The sequence below is a fragment of the Balaenoptera physalus genome (assembly GCF_965194825.1).
Source record: "Balaenoptera physalus genome assembly, chromosome: 6".
Lineage (NCBI taxonomy): Eukaryota > Metazoa > Chordata > Mammalia > Artiodactyla > Balaenopteridae > Balaenoptera > Balaenoptera physalus.
In genome coordinates, this window is record NC_138885.1 from 45,202,366 (window position 1) to 45,223,069 (window position 20,704).

The window sequence follows — 20,704 nt, forward strand, 5'->3', positions numbered from 1 at the left end:
GGCGGGGGTGGGTGGTGACAAGGTGTGACATCTGCAGAAGAAATATAGTCAAGCACTTGAGCCACCCTGTAGTTCCCAATAGACACAGGGCTCACTCACAAAACAACAGTAGAAATTTGGCTTATGTTTGAAAGGCTATTTACTCAGAACTCTACCCACCTGATGGTACTGGCATTTTAACTATAAAATAGGGAAAGGGACGTGAAATCTGTGTGAGGTCACCGCTGCCAACACACACTCCTGCACACATGGGCGATCCCTGGCTTAGAGCAGCAAAGACTATAAATCCATGATAAGACATGTGTGTTCATGTATCTGCATGAGAAAATGAGGGATACTTAACAAAAATGTAATTTGCTAAGTATTTGGAAGGTTATCCTTATACTCTAGGTTTTCTTTCAAGTTTTAGTTTGGGCTTTTAAAGACAAACTAGAAAGTGACTACATTCCTAAATCCCTGTAAAACAGACTTAAAACTGAGTGGCAGATTTTAAAGACACTTGTGGGTTAAGGGTGGAACACTGGGAGATGTTTTAATGTTTTTTTCAAGGGAGAACTCAAAGGTGAAATATATTAACGCGTGTGAGCGTAGTCATAGAAAAGGGTACTGTTGAATATGTTTGCCAGAAGATTTAGATTCCAAAAAGAGAAGACCTGAAAGGCAAGGTGCCAGTGCTCCTTGACTTGGGAAAAACCAGGGACTTGGAAGAGTTCAGTGAAGCCCACCACCTGATCTCCTACAATGGGGAGTGTTATGGGTTGAATTGTGCCCCCAAAAGATAAGTTGAAGTCTTGACTCCCGAAGTCCCAGAATGTGACTTTATTTGGAATAGAGTCTTTGTAGTTAGTTACAATGAGGTCATACTGAGCTAGGGTGGACCTTAATCCAGTGACTGGTGTCTTGTCCTCTAAGAAAGAAAACGGAGGATTTAGAAGACGCACAGGGAGAACTTTTTGTGATGATGGAGGCAGAGGTCAGAGTGACACATCTACAAGCCAAGGACTGGCAAGGATTGCTGGAGGCACCAGAAGCTAGGAGAGAGGCATGGGACACACTCTCTTTCAGAGTCTCCAGAAGGATGCCCTTGATCTTGGACTGCTACCCTCCAGGACTGTGAGAGACTACATTTCTGTTATTTTAAGCCACTCAATTTGTGGTACTTTGTTATGGAAACCCTGGGAAACCTACACAGGGTTAACCTGTGTAGATATCGGCCATTTTTTGGTTGTTTCCACTGGGAGAGTAAATTCAGTCCCTGTTGTTCCATCTTAGCTGGAAGCAGAGATCTACTAATGATTTTTTGACGAGTTTTTTAATGTCTTGTTATGGATACTTTCTGCATGGGCACATTATGTGAAGAAGTAAGTTTGGTGTTTAATCCCTCAAGCATACCTTCTGAGACTTCCCAGTTTCCTCTGTTAACACTTTCATATTTCACATTTATATGTTAGATTATTTGATCAATGACTTTGTCCCTCACTAGACTGAAAGCTCAATGAGACATGGCATCAGCTATGTTTTTGTTTTGCTCATCACTGTCTTTTCAGCTTCTAGTATGTACCTTTTGTTGAATAAATGTTTGGTAAAAGAATGAATTTTCTCTGTCTGCAAAATGCATTGCTATTCTTTTAACACAGCATTCCGGGGAACTTCAACACTTCCTGATTTGATTATTCTATGTACCTTCACAGTGTCTGTCCTAGGACACCCCTACATTTGCCCAATCTACCAGTCATGGAGAATGTTGGCAAAGGGGCACTTTTGTGTTAGACTTGCAAGATTGTGCCCTCTGCCTTCCCCCAAAGAGGAAGGACTGGCTGCTGGGATCCCAGGAGCCTTTAAAATTCAAGAGTCTCCCAAGGCTGGACAGCCAGACCCTGCACAGAGGGCACTGGGCAGAGATGTGTTCCTAGAGAGCTATGCGATCTTATTGGAGAATCCTGTTTTGTTTTGGAAGTAAACTCATTGGGAGGAAGAGGAAGAAGATAGCTATATAACATGCAGCGTGTAGTACTAGATATGGACTATTCACTGGTGACTCTTCAAAAGACCACCAGAGGGGCTTCCCTGGTGGCGCAGTGGTTGAGAATCTGCCTGCCAATGCAGGGGACACGGGTTCGAGCCCTGGTCTGGGAAGATCCCACATGCCGCGGAGCAACTAGGCCCAGGAGCCACAACTACTGAGCCTGCGCATCTGGAGCCTGTGCTCCACAACAAGAGAGGCCACGATACTGAAAGGCCCATGCACCGCGATGAAGAGTGGCCCCCGCTTGCCGCAACTAGAGAAAGCCCACGCACAGAAACGAAGACAAAACACAGCCAAAAATAAATAAATAAATTAATTAATTAAAAAAACAAACAAACAAACCCAGGAGTCTGGCTCCAGAGGAAAAAAAAAAAAAAAAAGACCACCAGAAACACTTATAGATCAAGCAAAGCTAAATTTATTAGCTCTACTGCAATATGGACAACATCTCCTGGACCGTCTTAGTAGAGACTCAGAATCAGAAAATTAGGGAAGAATATGAGAGACTGAAGGTACAAATGCACAAATGGCCGGACCACATATAGCAATAGAGCTCTGACCCACAGCCTCGGTGATAGCCAAACCAGGAAGCCAAACCACAACCTCTGCAGCAATTGGCCTAAAATGGTCAAGACTGGTCAATGACTGACAGTTCCCCTAATTTTGCTCCCTCCCCGCTCAACTCAGGACTAAGCAGAGAAAGTCAAATATGCTTCCCAAGCCAGTCACATAGGATTCCCTGCTTCTAATTACCCTACCTCCAGCCTCTCCACGACAACAATTTCCAATTAGAGCATACCAGACGTTGTACTTTTTCTTTTTTAATTATAAAGCTTTACCACTCTTCTGCTTGGGTTTAGTCTCTACCAAATGCAAGTGAGGGTAGCTTAAATCTCTTGCTATAGTAAACGCTGAATAAATAGCCCCTGTTCTCATCTGGATTCCCTTCATTCATTCCCATAGGTATTTATGAAGTTTTTAGAGCCTGAGCTGGGATTTTTAGGCAAGTCTTGAAAAGCAGGGACTAGTTGGAATGGGCAGAGTCTATGACATAATACTTTGGAAGGCACAGCTAGGAGAGAGTCTGGAAGTACTCACTTGAGAAGTTAGCCTTAAAATGTGAGCAGTTTAATAGGCTCACAGGTTTTTTTTCCAGAAGCAGGTATTCCCTGGAGCAAAGAGCTAGGATATTTTTGTTTGGTCCCAGGAATATTTAACATAGGGAGAGCAAAGTATGCCTGGTTCAAGAATTGGTTAATACAAGGACAGGGAATTATGTTGGTTTCCAGTTTTTGGGGTTGATGAGGAAACAAAATTCATTTTAAGTCCATCCTTGATTTTTTCTTTTCTTACCCAACCTAGACAACAAGGTCAGTCACTTGAATAATGCCCTCACTAGCATAAACAACTTCCTTAGCTACTTTCCTATTGTACTAACCCACAAGGTGCTAAACCTGAATTAATCCTACACTGTGTGATGAAACTGTTTTCCATCTCTTGTTCCAACAGCTATCTGTTGGTGGTGTCTAGGAGGAACAGTGAACTCAGAAGGGTGCTGAGGCCATGTGAGGTCTCAGAAGGAACAAGCACATGTCTGCTATGTGCACAAGTGGAGAGTGGAGAGAGTTTAAACTTGTATGTCTCAAAAATGTATACCTCTACTGAGCTTTGGGCCCTCATATCCAACTACCCCCTGGGTAACCTCATCTGGATATTCTACAACCATGCCAATCTGCACAAATTATAATTGCTCTCCTTCACCAAAGGTTTGCTAATCGATCCATCAGATTGGCCCTATGATCCTTGTTGGCACAGTGTTCCAGGCAGCCATTACCACCACTCAGGTTAACACGCAATTCAAGATAAACCCTCTTTGTGATCTGGCTAAGGAAATTTGCTCTGATTGTGGAGTTATAGGCATCAACAATGGGGATGAGAGAAGAAGTTGATGAAATGATGGAAACCCAACCTCTTGAAATTTTATCTCATTTTTTCTTGCCCCTGAGTACGGAAGTAAGATCAGAAGCAAAAATTCAACCAGTGCTAGATTATCTCAGGTACAGTGATAGACACTGGGGAAAAGAAAGGTAATGAAACTTTTAGACCTTTTTGGATTCATTCTTTACAATATCCTATTTAACTTATATATACCTGCCCATCTCTCACAACTTCCTCTCCTTAACCTCCAATATTTTAATTGTCAGATGGTAATTAGGAGACAACCTTATTTATGGGAAGAATTACAATGTCAATTCTATGTAAGGTGGTATCCGTGTTTATGCAAAAATTGCTCCCTGATAGAAACAGATATAAAACTGATTGATGTCTTAAAGCAACTGAGGGGTCTTTGCTGGCAGCTAAAATTACTGTTTCCTAGTAGAAAAACTGGTAGAGAAAATTGAGTTCTTATAATAAATTCCATAACTGCTTAGCTGTAAATGATTTTTCAAAGTCACTTGACTGGGCAAACTGGTTAGAATAGAAATAGTTTAATAATAGTTCAAAAGCTTAATGTCAACCATCAGTGTCCAATAAATGAAAATTACTTTTAGTGATACATCTGGAAATATGATGGTTTTTTGAGCCAAATTCTCTCAAGCTTTGCATAACTGGATTTCTGGATTTCTACTGTGTGCCTGTTATATAAACTTCTGATATTTGTTATAGAGAAAAAGAAGATAAACTAGACACTACTTGGAATATTGAAAAATGAGTAGAATGTTAAGACATGTTAAATTTATTGATTGCTCATCAAGAGAAAGAAAGTGAATAATTTATTTAGGGAAACAATTTTACTTAAAGAAAGGGCAATATTTTAATAAGTAGAAAGGGGAAGGGAACATATTTTGAAATAGGAACAGCATCACTGGCATGAAAAACGTAATGTGACAAAGTAGCTACTTTGAAGGAGAAAACACTCATTTTTGTTACAGTCCTGTAAAATCCCAGCTTTATCTTCATTCTTATCTGTTCATTCATTTAACTATTATTTATTGAGTACCCACTCTGTACTGGCATTGTGTAAGCCATTGGTGATATTTCAGCAAATAAGACAGTCACAGTTTCTTCTTTCACAAAGAGTGTTTAGTGGAATTTTCATTAATGATTAATTCATGCACTCATTATATTAGGTAAAATGAGGTTTAGCTCTGTGTGACAGGAAACTTGAATTAACAATGGTTTAAACAATTGCCTCATCTAAATATAGATCATCCAGGGACTTCCCTGGTGGCACAGTGGTTAAGAATCTGCCTGCCAATGCAGGGGACACAGGTTTGAGCCCTGGTCCGGGGAGATCCCACATGCCGTGGAGCAACTAAACCTGTGCACCACAACTACTGAGCCCACGCACCTAGAGCCTGTGCTCCACAACAAGGGAAGCCACCACAATGAAAAGCCTGCACACCACAATGAAGACCCAATGCAGCCAAAAACAAATAAATAAAATAAATAAATAAATAAAAATAAATATAGATCATCCAGACCTCAAACTGCGGGTCCATCATCATAATAAACCTCAACCCTTTTATGTTGCTGCTCTGCCATTCCTAACCAGTATAGGTATTTAGATTTTGAGTCTGTTTTCTTTCATTTAGCATAGTGCATTGGGATATAGAATGTTGTTCGTATCAACAGCCCATTCCTTTTCATTATTGAGTAGTATTCCATTCTATGGATGTACTACATTTTGTTTATCTATTTCCCAGTTGAGGGACTTTGGAGTTGTTTCAAGATTTTAGTGATTAAATTGCTATAAATATTTGTTTAGAGGTTTTTGTGTGAATATAGGCCTACCATTTCACTTTGGTAACTATCTAGGAGTGGAAAATTGGACCATATGGATAAGTGTATACTGAACTTTATAATAGATGTGAAACTATTTTTAGAGTGGCAGTACCATTGTGCATTCCCAGCAGCAATATACAAGAGTTCCAGTTGCTCTGCATCCTCATCAGAATTTGGTATCATCAGGGGTTTTTTAAACCATTATATTAAGTGTATAGCAGTAGCTCATTGTGGTTTTAATTAGCATTTCATTAATGACTAGTGATACTGAGCATCTTCTCATGTACTGCTGTCATCTGTATATCTTTTTTGGTAAAATGTCTGTTCAAATCTTTTGTCTGTTAAAGAAATTTAATTGATTGTTTTCTTCTTGTTGAGTTTTGAGAGTTCTTTATATATATTGGCTACAAGTCCTGTGTCAGATATATGATTTGCAAATATTTTCTCTATGTCTTTTCATTCTGTCAACAGTTTTGTTTGCAGAGCACATGTTTTTAATTTTGATAAAGTCTAATTTATTTATTCTTTTATGGATTGTACTTTGTATCTTAAAATTGTATATTTATATGTTAAAAGCCAAATTTATAAAAACACCAAAAGAATAAATTCCTCCTGGCACCAACAGATTATCTATAAATAGTACATTAGTTATGTCTCCTAAATGTGACATCAAACAAGAAGAAATTAGATAATTTATGCTGGGAGAACTAGATTACAGTTATGAAAAGATAAGACAAGAATCTAACAATATCAATTTTTAAAACACAGAACTAAAGACTTTTAGATTCTGTACCATTGTAGTATGTAAATACATGAAATAAAATGTTTCATGGGGGCTTCAAAAGCCCATTCATTTATTCATCCATTTATTTCTTTAAAAATTTTTACTGAGCACCTACAATGAACCAGACACTGTGTTCTGGATGACGGTACACAGATGAATATGAACGGAGATAGAACTTCGGACAAATAAATAAACAGGTTATAACACAATGTGGTAAGAACTATAGTTGGCATTTGTTCAAAGTAAACCATGCTTCTCTTTGCACAGGTGGTGGTTTCATCACACGTATCTCAGTTTACAATTATTTTTCTGTGTGACGGGCCTTAATGTTTGTCTCTCTCATGGTCTATTCCAGGAGTATAAATACAATTTATGTTTTCTTCATAGTGGCTGGCACATAATACGAGCTGGATAAACAATCGTTGAATAAATAAAGTGCTTGCTATTGAAGTATAGAGAGGAAGAGTTGCTAAATCTGCTCCTGGGATCGCATTAAAAAAGGTGACATTTAGGGCTTCCCTGATGGCGCGGTGGTTGAGAGTCTGCCTGCTCATGCAGGGGACATGGGTTCGAGCCCTGGTCTGGGAAGATCCCACATGCCACAGAGCAACTGGGCCCGTGAGCCACAATTACCGAGCCTGCGCGTCTGGAGCCTGTTCTCCGCAACAAGAGAGGCCGCGATAGTGTAAGGCCCGCGCACCGCGATGAAGAGTGGCCCCCGCTTGCCGCAACTAGAGAAAGCCCTCGCACAGAAATGAAGACCCAACATAGACAAAAATAAATAAATAAAATTAAATTAAATTAAAAAAAAAAAAGATAGCATCATGTAATGGCAATTCTATAAATCTGGGTTAAAAACAAAAAAGGTGACATTTGAAGTGAGTCTTGAAGCAGAGGTAGGAACTTGCAGGTGGGGGTGGCATGAGGCTGGGGAGGAAGAGAAGGGCACCACGGCAGCACTGTACAGTCTTAGCCATGGGCGTGTGAAGTCACACAACCCCTGTGGGAAGGACAAAGAGTCCCAGTAGGGTAGAATCATCCTATTTACGGAAGTGTGGGAAGCAGCAGATGAAGCCGAAATGGAAGGCAGGGGTCAGGATGGGAAGGAAAGGCCTTGCCAACCAGGATAGGTTTGAACTTCATAGCGATGGAGTTGGGGAGACTGAAGGATTTTAAGCTTTTAAGTGACATGAGCAGTAGAGCAGTAAAGACTATGGCTGAAGCCCGGATAAGAGATGATAAGGGTGTGGCAGTGGCAGCAGAGATGTTGAGGAGAGACAGACCTGAAAGCTATTCCAGGAGATCAAATTTATGGGACTTGGTGATTGATAAGATGTGAAGGGTAAAGTAGAAGGAGAATTTAAAGTTTTAGCTCTTCTGATGCCTGGAGAGTATCGTATGTAGGGAGTTAACATATTATTTTTTTTCCTGATTAATAAGTATTACATGTTCTTTAGAAAATATAGGAAAGCATAAAGAAGAAAAAAAAATCAGCTCTTATCTCAGCGCACAGAGATAACCACTGCTGATATTTTGAGTGCCTATCCTATCATTCTTCTAAAATAGATCCTAAGGATTCTATCTCCACAAGGAATTCAGAGTCTCATGAACAACATTAATATATTGAATTTAATTTTGAACCCAAATGTTAAGTTTTGACTATACTGTGAGCTGAGTCAATTTTTTAAAAAAAATCAAGTGAATTAGGTACATGAGTGGGAACTTCCGAAGAAAGAATTTCTTCCCTGGAAACTAAATAAGGGGCAGCGATGACACCCAGGACATGCCCTCATTAGTACCAGATTCTCAGAGGTGACCTGCCCAGTCACTGAGGGACATTTCCAGGTTCCGTTCCATTAATTCATGTTCAATTCATTCAATGTGCTGATCCCTGCAGGAAGGCAGCTCTGCAGCGATCACCTCCCGTGTCCAAATGTTTGGAGTGCTAATTATTTTTGCCCACTTGAACCTAGAGCTTGTGTGAACCTGTGCACATAAACTAAGTAAGAGAAAAACTTTCTGAGGTCCAGGAGCTGTGAATCAAAAACACATTATCTGAGACCCTTCCAGACAGAGGAAATGGGAGGGAAGTTAAAAAAAAAGAAAAAGAAAAGGATATTTTTATGTTGAGAGGAGCGGGGAGAAGAAGAGTCAGGAAGATTCAGAGGACGTCTGCCTGAAAAGAAGCTCGAAGAATAGAAAAGCTAAGGAGGAGAGAAAGGGGACTCAGCGATGGACAAATGTAGCCACTGGGGCGGGCCGTCCTAGCAAAGGTAGCCTGCAGGCCAGGTACCAGGCGGAGGTGCTGCAGCTGGGGGCGAGCTCCCGGCTCCCGGACGGAATCCTTCCTCCTGACCTTCCCGGGGACCTTCCCTCGTCACGCCCGCCCCCGCCCCGGTCCTCGCCTGCCCTCAGAGGTGCTCAGAGGGTAGGCGGGTTCGCTTCCACTCTGAGGCTCTGGATTGAAAAGTCCCCGAGAGTCAAGCATGATTTACAACAGGGAAGAGAAAAATCAATACCTCCAGAGAGGTTTGGGGAGGGGGGGTGGTTACTTGAGGGAAACGTTTGGCAGAGGGTGGGAGAATTCTGCCTTGGGCTTTTCCCACCAAACCCACAACCCGACTCCCACTTCTTCACGAGGATCTGCCATCACCAACCCCGGCTCTCTCCCCCACTCCGTCGCCCGGCCCGCGGTGTGCGTCTTCTATTGCAAACGTCAGGTGGTCTAGGTTTGCCCTGGGTAAGGAGCTCGACGTGCTTTTCAGTTCCGGTTCTTAGGTGCAGGGGGTTTCGCACGGCCCTGGTGGTGGCGGGGGAGTAGGCTGTGGCTGGGGCCATTTCACACGGCCAGGCTTTCCCTCACTCAGCTACTGGCCGGGGTGAAGCGGGCGGCGCAGGGGGTCGCTCACAGGAAAGGGTCAGTGCAACCTGAGCAAACATTGCTAGTTTTGAACGCTCACCGCGAACGGGCTTCAAGGGCAGGTCTCACATCCTCCCGGTTCCGTCCGCGGAACTCGGCAGACTCACCCTGCCGGCCGAAGCGCGGAGCCGGGCACCCCAGCTGCGCCGGGCCGGCAGCTCCTGCCCGCTGGAGTTTGGACACTGGGCGCTCAGGCAGACTCTCCCGGAGTTGGCTCGCGCGCTCTGGACCAATGAGCGCGCCCCGCACCAATGAGCGCGCCCCGCGGAGGGCTCGGCTCCCCCCCGCGCGCCCTGATTGGTCCCGCGGCCGGCTAGGCCGGGCGGGCCAGCAGCGGCTGCGGGAGGCGGCGAGCGCCCGGCGCGAATGGGAGTGGCGCGCGCCCCCCACTGCCCTGTCCCTCCCCGCCGCGTTCCCTCCTTCTTTCCCTCCCTCCCTCGCTCCCTCGCTCCCTCCTCTCACTCCCCGGCTCCGGCCGCGCGCTGGCGGGGCTCCGCATTGCACACTCCGGGGGCGCCGCAGTGTTCGTGGGATGGAGCAGCGGGCTGCCGCTGGCGGCCGGAATCCGCGTGCAGCCCGGGTGAGTAGAGGCGGGCTTCCCGGGAGAGCACAAAAGGAAACGGGGCTCCTGCCAGCGGCCCGAGCTTATGCGGGGCCTGGGCCAACCACGGAGTGGGCTGAGTCCCTGGAACTACCCAGTGCTAGGACAGTCTTTCCCCCCACCGCCCCTGGCCTGCAGAGCTGGTGTCCTCGCTTCTGCATCCCGCTCCGGTGTTTTGCCCCCGAGTGGGCAGTCCGCACTGCGCGCAGCCTGGGCAGGTCCGGAGAGGCGTGTGTGCGTGTGTGTAGTGCTGGTGCTCTGGGGGTGGGATGGAAATGTCAGGAGCTGCCAAGTTTAACGCTGGAGGAATCTTTCCCAAGAGTAATTCGTCACCTTCCCAGGGCCAAGCGTGCGTCCACCAGGAACTCCAGCCGGAGGGAGAACCGGGGAGGCGGAGTGGCAGCGCCCCACATGTTGCTGCGGGGCGGGCGGGGGGTGGCGGTGGGCGGCGGCCGTGGCCCGGCTGCGCCCACCCAGAACCGCTGCCGTGGGGCGGTGAGCTGGGGCGCTTCCAGCCATCGCGCTAACGCGCAAGGCCCTCCGACCGCCCACTATGGGGGTTCGGCGAGGTGGCGTTCGCCCACGGAGCCAGAGCTTCGCCTGGGCTTGACTTGGCGACCCGCTTTTCTCTCCAGTAAGAGCAGTTCCATTGATTACATTTGGCTAAACAGTCTATTTTAGCCTAAAGCTCTCTATCGGTCGGTCTATCTGACTCGCTCTGACCCCCGCCGCGATCTCACCAGCTCCACTCCCCCAACCCCTGCCTCGACCCTACTCCACACAGTGAGGTTCAAAACTTGATGTTTGAGTATGATTGTATCCGGCGTGGTCCCTGGCATCTCAAGTGTCACAATCATTTGTCATTTCCTAGGGGACTCCAAGGACTTGTTGTAATTTGGGGGGGCGGGGGGGCGGGGCGGGACATTGAGGAGGGAGCAACTCTTTGGTAGGGAATTAGTTGGTAGAATAGCGTTGACCTCCCAGAGCATATGACAGAAAGAATGTTAAGCTTCTCCCTCTGGTAACTCACCCAAGGTGTGACCTCCAAAATTCAGTTTTCTTTGTGGGAGGCTAGGGAGTTTAGATTCTCCAGGGGGAAGGTTATTTCTTGTTAAATTGACTTACAGTGACATATGCTCTGTTCTGCTCTTCTCTGGCCAGCCATTGCAGATGCCTTGATATTATTAGGGCAATTCCCTTAAAGCCATTACATTTTCTTACTCGAAGTAGCTCTTTAAATTTTTGGATCTGCACCCTTTTTCTCTAGAAGACGTTAATGGTTACTGTATATGTGCTCATGTGTACCAAGTTTGCAAAAGATATTTGTGCAATCGTACATGAAATGACTTAATACACATTTATGGTAAACCCATTTAAATGTAAAACATCTATCTGTTTTCAATTTTAGTCTCCTCCTTGACCAAAGGCACCAGACTGAAACAGGACTTAGAAGAGGCTTCCTTGTTTAAAAAGAGGTTTTACAGAACTCTAGTCCTGAAAGCAAACAGTAAGCTTTCGAGCTTGTAGGCACACAAAGGCTGTTAAAAATTGTGAATTAGTTTTTTGGGGTTAAAAATATCAGAAATGCTTCCAGACCAAAAAGGGTAGCTACAATGCATAGGTCTACATTTTGAAGCTGTTGACAGTCTTTATAAGATGAATGTTTATAGCACAGAATGCATAAACGGGACTGATTATAGCAAATAATGCCAAGTAAAAAACCATACTTTGCATCATATGTACAGTTTACATGGCACATTGAGATCTACTATTAAAGTATCTGTGAGGAAGTCACCCTGATTTTACAGGTGGGACAACTGAGGCTCTCAGAGGTTGAGTGACTTTTCCAAGGTGAATAGCAGAGTTCAAGTCAAATTATTTTTCCAAGTTCTTCCCTCCCTTGCTCCCTCCCTTCCTTTCTTCATGCTGGGCTTCCTTCTTTCCTAGTTCTAATTTCTGTACCTCTTTTTACTATTCAGCGCATAGCTTCTCGACCATTATGTACCATTCCCAAAAGGCTTTGCTCTCTGCAAAGTACCACTTAGCTCCCTGTAAGGTGAGGGCTGATAAACATTTAAGGAGAAAGCTAATAATGGATTTTAAGGAACTATCCTTTTCCAAGGGGCATATTATTTTTATTAATGAGTTGTTAAATATGCAAGTAATCAAAACCCTAAAGAATGATGTCCTTATGGTAGTGCTTCAGAAAAATCAAGTGACTAGTAGTGGCATAGATGTTTGAGAAATATGTAAGTCTCCCTACTCTATAAGCAGAAACTCCTCATAAGTTCAATAGACAATTACAATGAAGCTCTAATAAATGATTATTTCATTAGTGTCATTTGAATTTTAAAAAGAATTGACAAAACAGATTACTTAAATAAACCCAGAGCCACTCCGGAAAAAAAAAAAAAAAACTCACTCATCAAAAGTCCTGAAATCCTCATTAACTAGTTTACAAATGCAACAGAACACATTGATTAAAGAGAAATCATGTTTTCACTTGCATAGCTAGCAATAAGGGGCTTACAGCTATCTGCCTATCTGATTATTTATTAAAAACCCATCATTTGCACATCTTTTCTTGGAAAACTATTGCTCATGATCTTTATTTATGACATTGCATAATATTTTTTAAGATGAGTAGAATTAATTTTGTTTGGATTAATGTAGGTAGAAATATTTGAAGGGTCAGTTTATTAAATTAAGCCCCTGAAGGGTGACAGATCCCAAGCACACTAAAAGTGAGATGGCCAAAAATGAATGTGGAAAAATTCTTGCAATGGAGTCCCAAAATAATAATGAAAGACTCTTACATACTGTGAAAGGAGAATTGTGGAAATACTTGGCTTACATTGTACCAAACAGATACTCAGAGATAAAAAGAGAACACAGTGTAAATGAATTCTTTGCTTCTGCTTTGGCTGAGTAATATTCTTATACCCAGGCTTTCTCAGGCAATAAACACACTGGAGGTAATAGATCAAGAGATGGCAAGTGCTCAGGATATTCCAGACCCGATCAACAGACTAGATACTAAATCACCAAGACGGCCATCACGCAAGTGTGTTGAACCTTAGTGTGTAAATGACAGCTCTCTGGGGCATTGGCTGGCGGCCTTGCGGGGCTTTTGTCAGGGGAGGAGTTTCAGGGGGGACCCTGCAGCCATCAGGCCAGATCCATGTCCCTATAGATCAGTATTCAAAGTGAACACAGATTACAGTAGTACAACTTATTTTGGAGAAAGGGGGAATAATGTATTAGAGTTTAAGGAGGAAATATATTTGTGGCTAAAGTGTTGCCCAAAATATGATATTTTTAAACTTTCAGAAAGCCTGACTGGATTTCAAATCCTGGTTCCTCCCTATTCATGAATTTTTTTTTTTGACCAAGAAACAAGAAACAGAGAGTGGAGATAGACACTTCTCTGAGTGGACAAATAAGGTCTTCCAGGAACTAGTTTGGGGATGGTTTTATTTAAACTTTTATAAATATCTGTAGATGGTATGTAGTTCTTATGGGTAAGTGAAAACTACACTGATAAAGTTGAACCATAGGAATAACTAAAAAGACGGCCTAAATGGGAAGAAAAATAATAGAAGATTAAAGTCAAAATGGAAGATTGAAGATAAGTGTACTTGGGAAAAGCAATCTCAAGTACATTTATAGGAGATGGTTTTGGATTCCATTCCCATCAGAGGTCAACATAGCTGGATAATATTCTCTCAGCTTTCTTAAAAAAAAAAGTGTGTCCACCAAGTTAAAGTTAATGTTAAGAAAAGGATATAAAATTCTATATTAGTGTGATACCATTAAAAGTGTGTAGTTGAGTTAGTTTGTATAAATCCTCTTTACGTATCTGTTCGTCTATCTATTATAGAAGGAAATGCATCAATACATTAATAGTGACTATCTCTGGGTATTATGGGATCGCAGATGTTTTTATTATCTTCCTTTACTTCAGTATTTTCCAAATTTTCTTCAATGAACATGTATTGCTCTTAGAAGAAAAAGTATTATGAAAATAATATATAGTGTTGTAACCTCAGATTTCAAATAGTCTTACTATAACAAAGGCTCATTTAATTATCATTTCTATGTCTTCTGTAAATCCGCATTCGAAAAACTTACCTGTTTTTTTCCCCCTGAATTCCCTATATATGAAAGGCAGCATGTTTAAATAATTTTTTTTTGTATTTCGTACTAGGGAAAAGTGTGGCTGAATATGAACACTATGCTTTCCTTAGATAGTGAGAACTGGGAAATCAAAAGGCGTTCCATTTTTGCTATAACTATCAGGGTATGAAGAACCAAGTTAATGGAAGCTGGTATGTCTTGTAACAACTCCGTAGACAAAGCTTCCAGGATCCCATAAGAGATGTGCCCAGTTTCCAGAGCCAGGGCCTTCAGAGAAGCCCCAAGTATGATGTCCCCATCAGATAATTTTAGTTTTCTCTCAGTCTACCAATTAGGGGTAGGGGTCATAGTTATAACTGGTGGCTAGCTACCATATCTAGTAGCCTAATTGACATTTTTACCCTTATGAGGTTGCTACAAAGGAAGAGCTATACAGATACTGGAAGTCAAATTCTCATGCACACAGTTACATATACAGTGAACTTGGATTATTTTTCCTGAAAATAAAAAACTAGAACTAGAACACATCTGTTGATATTTGAAAGCAAGGGGGTTCAGACAGGAAGTAATAAGCTCAAAGACTATGTAATACCCTCATCTCCTGTCCTGCATCCCACTTGCTCATCCTTACTCTCTCTTTTGCCGAGAGGGGCTGCAGGCTAAAATTAAAAATAGATTCCAAAAAACATTCAGGTGTATGCATGAATGATTACCACATCCTGGATTGTTAGGCAGAACAGAAGTATTGGGCGTGAAATCTTCATCTTTTTGTAGACCTTTTAGAAGCCATAGATATAAGAATTCTTAAAGCCAAGATTGTCCTATCTTTGACATTTTTTAAAAAAAAATCATGATTGTTACTTGAGTTATCAAAACAAGTATCTCTAAGCATTCAAAATGATTAAATAACAATACAGTTAATGTGTTTGGGTGGTAGGATTTTGGATAAACATTTTCAAAAATATATTTCTTAATATTTTTATGCCCTAAAAAGCAGGATAAAGATTGCATTATTCTCATCCCATTTTCCCCCCTTTTCAAAAAGTACCAAATTGTATATAAACTAGCAAATGTACACATTATTTGTTTCCATCAAGACATCTAGAAATACTAGTTTCTTTATGCCATTAAAGCAATTTAGATAATATATACACTTACTTGCACTTATAATAATAGCATTTATTACTCTACTTTTTATTTGTATGGCTTTTCATCTGCAGGACTCTACCTGCTTATGAGGGATTATGCTAATCTTCCATTGGCAGAGAGGGCAGTGTAGAGCAATGATAGAGGCCTGGGATTTCCCATGTTGTAATTCTGGCCCTGCCAGTTGCCAACTGTGTGACCTTAGGCAAGTTATTTAGTTTCTTCCAGTTTTAACTGGTGACCATTAACTAGCTGACTGACCTTTAACAAGTTAGGCACCCAGTGTTTGGGCTTCATCTGCTTCAACTATAAAATCAAGGGGTTGCACTAATTAAACTTTAAATTCCTAGGTGAGGAGGAACCAACATATATTTTTTGACATTTAAAACTACCCAATAATGCTGACCTAATGAAATGGTTTTGAGCAACTAGAAGTGTGGCATAATGTTGGTATTTAGAACAAACTAAGTTAACAAGACAGAGTTCTTGGAGATCTATAATAAAAAATTTAAAATATCTAGCATATCTCCCTGGAATTTGTTCTTTTCTTGCTATGTAGATCTTTCATGTTCTTTCGACTTGATTGTCCATGCGGAATACATTTAATTTCTTAGAACTTTTTATCTTGAAGATAAAAAAGTTGACTTTCAAGTGTTCTAAAAATGTTAACTCTTAAAAATACTGACTTTAATAGAAGTAATATTCTGAATTTATGTAAGGTCTTTCTGTACAAGATCAAAGGAATGGTATTAGAAGTACATGGTTTTCCTTTTATGTATAACTTCATAGAAGGATTTTCCTTTATGGAATTCTTTAAATTCATATTCCCAGTCACCCAACCGAATGAATGCACAGAAACTTTTGTAGCAATTCTGACTTGTTCTTGGTCAGATGTGTCCTTAGTCAGGAGTGTCCTTTTATCCAGTATTTCCCAATTGACAATTCTTTTTAAACCTTCAAGGCCTAGTTCAAATGCAGTCTCCCCAAAGAAGCCTTTTCTCCTCATTTACATCAGTGTAAATTTTCCTCTTTTACGTATACCTGTACTTTGTACTAACTTACTGTTCTTTACAGTCTAGCTTATTTACATCATGTCTTATTTCTCTTGAATGCTGGCATGAGTATATTGTCTTGCACAGAGTAAGCCTTCAAAGAATATGTTGAATAGACTTACTACTTGCATAGAGAAAAAGCTGTAAAGGTTGGGGGTGGGCTGGGGGGTAGGGGAGGGGAGGGGGATCACAGAAGACTGATTTAGATGGAAGGGATAGGTTTGGGTTTTGTAGTTTATGACAATTGCCATCTAAGTTTAGTCTCTGGATGTCCACCAAGAACAAATAAATATCACAAGCTGTGACTGTTCTCCTCAGAGACACTTCGCTGCTTTTGTTTCCTAGGAATACGCTCTAGATATTGAGGGTCTTTACTGAACAGACTCTAAGCCATCAATCACCATGACCCAGGACTTGGGCAAGTTAGATTTGCCATCTTCCCACCTGGAAATAAAAAGCTGGCTGTTTCACACTTTCATACTAAGCTGTACTGTGCTTTTTAGAAGTATATAGATAATTTCTGTTAAACAAAAAACAACAGAAAGGTTCAAGGAAGAAAATAATCATTTCTCTTCCCATCACCCAGATTTAATTATTCGTATGTAATCTCTTACTACCTTAATAGCATTCTTTTTTTTTTAATTCTCAATTTTACTTTTTTATGTCATTTTTATTTTTATTTTTTTTTTAAGTTTTAAATTATTTATTTATTTATTTATTTTTTGCTGTGTTGGGTCTTCGTTTCTGTGTGAGGGCTTCCTCTAATTGCGGCAAGTGGGGCCACTCTTCATCGCGGTGCGCGGGCCTCTCACTACTGCGGCCTTTCTTGTTGCGGAGCACAGGCTCCAGACGCGCAGGCTCAGTAGTTGTGGCTCACGGGCCCAGTTGCTCTGTGGCATGTGGGATCTTCCTGGACCAGGGCCTGAACCCGTGTCCCCTGCACCGGCAGGCAGACTCTCAACCACTGCGCCACCAAGGAAGCCCCTTAATAGCATTCTTTTTCTCTAGGTTACATGGTGGCTACCTAGCTATATGTATATAGTATATGTTCAGTGTGTTTGATCTTTATCCTTAATAAAATAAAATAGAAGACAATATATCAAACTTGCCATATATAGGTAAAGATATACAAAGTCCTTCTTGGCTGTTGAAAACTTTTTGCATGAGTTTTCAACACACAGTTCGGGCTGATGCTTTTAAACAGAGAGCTAGACAAGGCTAGATCTGTTTAGCCTCTAAGAGCCAGGATTCTTCTTCCTGTTCCATTGTCATAGGTTGGAATCACAGCCAGCTGACTTAAAATGTTGTTTTGGGGGCACCAGGTGAGATGTGGCTGGATCAGCATCAACTCCACCCAGTTCTGAGAAATAACTCAGAGTTCATTTTCTACTGTTGCCAATATTGTTATTCTTTGGTAGAGCCAAACCAGGCAAGTAAAAATCAACAGGATGCAAGAGATATTTTTCCCATCAAAGCTATTCAGAGGCTCAACTTTCCAAATGAAAGGCAATACATATCATATAATGGAACAGCAATTTAAAGAGAGGTACTGTTTGTAATGGTACTTTCTTCTCAGCTTGGGAACTATGTCAGAGAGACCTTTGCTAGAAGGGGTAACTTTCAACTAGGCCAAGCAAGTTCAAGAAATGTTGAATGCTGTAGCACCTAGAAGACATTGCAGGCAAGTGGGTAAACTCATTTCCTACAGTTTCTGGGAGGTTTTGACATTGCAGGAGGGTTTCACATCTCTCCTGGAACAGTGTCCTGCATAAGGTTGAACATGGGAAATGGAAAGAAGAGAAAGAGTACAGAAAAGAAGGAGCTGGAGGACTTACAATAAGGAGAGGATCACCTGCTTTATAACCGATTGAAGAAAACTTTCCAGTCCTATCTGATTCCGATCTTATCTGGGGAAGCCCTAAAATGTACAGAAATAAATTTGAGGAGAGCCACAAAGCTCTATTTGCCTTACGTTATCTGCTGTGTTCCTGCTGCAGCCTCCATTAGGGCCACTCGGGTGCTGAGTCATAGTCTCAACTGTAGAGTCTAAAAGATTACTGTTAAAAGGCTTCCCTGAGGGGAAGCACGTGCTGGCTGTTGAATGAATCCAAGCTGGTTAACAGCTGCGTATTGGTCAAGTAGGCAAGTAAAAGTTGAGGGAATCTAAGTCTCCAAGGGGACCGAGACACAGACACAGAAGAGGCAACGATTTTGTGGTGAGGTTTGGGTGGAAACGAAAGATGTTGGGATCTTTGCTTATTTCCCACTTTTAATCTAAACTCTCATCAGGCTATTTGCTGAATTATCAACCACCAATTCCTTACCGGATTTTGGCCAAGCCAGTTAACTTCTTTGAATGTCTGTTTCCTCATTTGTAAAATGACTGTACACGATCAGCCCTTCTAGAGCAGGATCTGCAGGAAGAGACACTGGTTCCTTGGGATGCTGAGGGAAATAAAAGTACAATGGTCAAAAGTGTTTGGGAAACAATGGGTTAAACGCTTTTCAATTGCAAGACGTTTCAGAACTTTTAGTAAGTGAATGATCATTCTAAATACCTGAAAGGTGGTATACTCTTCAGTGAAAACCAAACCTGTTTGACAATGGAGCCCATTTTGAAGGTGCATCCTTTGGGTCAGTGTTCTGTGCAACACCAAATATTGGACTAGCTTTGTCTGAGGTCCTTCTGGGTTTTACATTCTGTGAATCTACAGTTACATAGTATGTCTCTCTTCCTGTTTCTTTTCTAGCTAGCCCCTTGCCTCTTATCTTGAAGAGTTTTTATGTTGTTTTATGTTGTATAAACCTTTTGATCAAAAACGTACTCTGTTAGAAAATCCCTGCATCTACTTTAAGAAGACACTGAGAGAGCGCAAACTTGCAAGCTATGCACATTCCCTTAACTTTTGTATTTTAGACTACATAAAGTCACAGAGTCAAAACACAAATAATGAATTCCCCAAATACACACACGCACACACGCTAACAAAAATATTGAAACGTTTATTAATAGAGAGGGGATAATATTTCATAAAGGAACAATTTATAAAAGACTGTTCATTCTGACAGAGGCATTTCTGAGCAAAGCGGTGCAATTAATCACAGAGCTGTAGCATAAATATGAAAAGATGAATACTGAACGTATACAAAATGTGCACTGTTCTTCCCTTCATCTTCAGGATTACAGAAGATGTGTATCACACATCACCTCACCAACACCAATGTTGGATTTTCTATTTGCTCCTGCCAGATTCACCCTTTGCTGGACGAGGAGCTGGTAAAAGTGGGAGTGTTTTGAGGAGGGAGTGGCAGCAGAAGTTCAGGGCACAGCCTGGCTGGGTCTGGATGGTGCCTCCTCTTGCTGAAATAGCTCCCCTTCCAGAGGTTGTTGGGGATACAGGGAAACAGGGCGTAACTCTGGGTTAGAAAGAGAGAATAAGTATTCCCAATGCCTGTTTTTCATATTGTCATCATTGTACTTTGTGAATTCTCTGCAGTTAGAATAATCTAAATCTCTACAGGTAACCTATAGCAGACAACTTGCAGTGGGCTATGAGTTCAGTTTTCTTGATTTTTTTTTTTTTTTTTTTTTTTTTATGGCTGTGTTGGGTCTTTGTTTCCGTGCAAGGGCTTTCTCTAGTTGCGGCAAGTGGGGGCCACTCTTCATCACGGTGCGCGGGCCTCTCATTATCGCGGCCTCTTTTGTTGCGGAGCACAGGCTCCAGACGCGCAGGCTCAGTAGTTGTGGCGCGCGGGCTTAGTTGCTCCGCGGCATGTGGGATCTTCCCAGACCAGGGCTCGAACCCGTGTCCCCTGCATTGGCAGGCGGATTCTTAACCACTGCACCACCAGGGAAGCCCAATATGTTTTTAAAGAGATAATTTTTAAGATAATGTTAGGATACAAAAGCCAAAATATGATAATAATTTCCCTTTTACAATTAAATTAAATTTACATGTTACACTGTTTCTAAAGTTTGGTTGTCTATCCTCCACCCTTATTTAAAATTTTTAAGAATCTTTGTCAAATGTTCTGTTATTTGAATTCAAGCTTATCTCGGATGAAACATCAATATTCCTATTTAGTTTTTCTTGTCTTGTTAAAAAAGTTGGAATTAGTTGTACACATTTAATTATATCTTTATACCCTAAATTGAGTTTTGAAATTTGGTGAACAATTTGTAACTATTTTTTTCCCAAGTGATAATATACATATTATCATATTGGCTTGATTCATAAGACTTTCCTCACCT

General features: G+C 41.6%; 1 protein-coding gene and 1 long non-coding RNA gene across 2 annotated transcripts in view; one reads left to right on the forward strand and one right to left on the reverse strand.

Moving 5' to 3' along the window:
- The window catches only part of LOC309662430, a 65,953-nt gene extending 56,138 nt beyond the window's left edge, over positions 1-9,815 (reverse strand). Inside the window, exon 1 of the long non-coding RNA XR_014264671.1 lies at positions 9,557-9,815. This is a non-coding gene — a long non-coding RNA (uncharacterized lncRNA). The remainder of the gene's footprint in view (positions 1-9,556) is intronic.
- A 125-nt stretch (positions 9,816-9,940) lies between these two features.
- The window catches only part of LYPD6 (LY6/PLAUR domain containing 6), a 404,935-nt gene continuing 394,171 nt past the window's right edge, over positions 9,941-20,704 (forward strand). The window contains exon 1 of the mRNA XM_082465219.1: positions 9,941-10,096. The gene's annotated coding sequence lies outside the window, so the exon portion shown is untranslated. The remainder of the gene's footprint in view (positions 10,097-20,704) is intronic.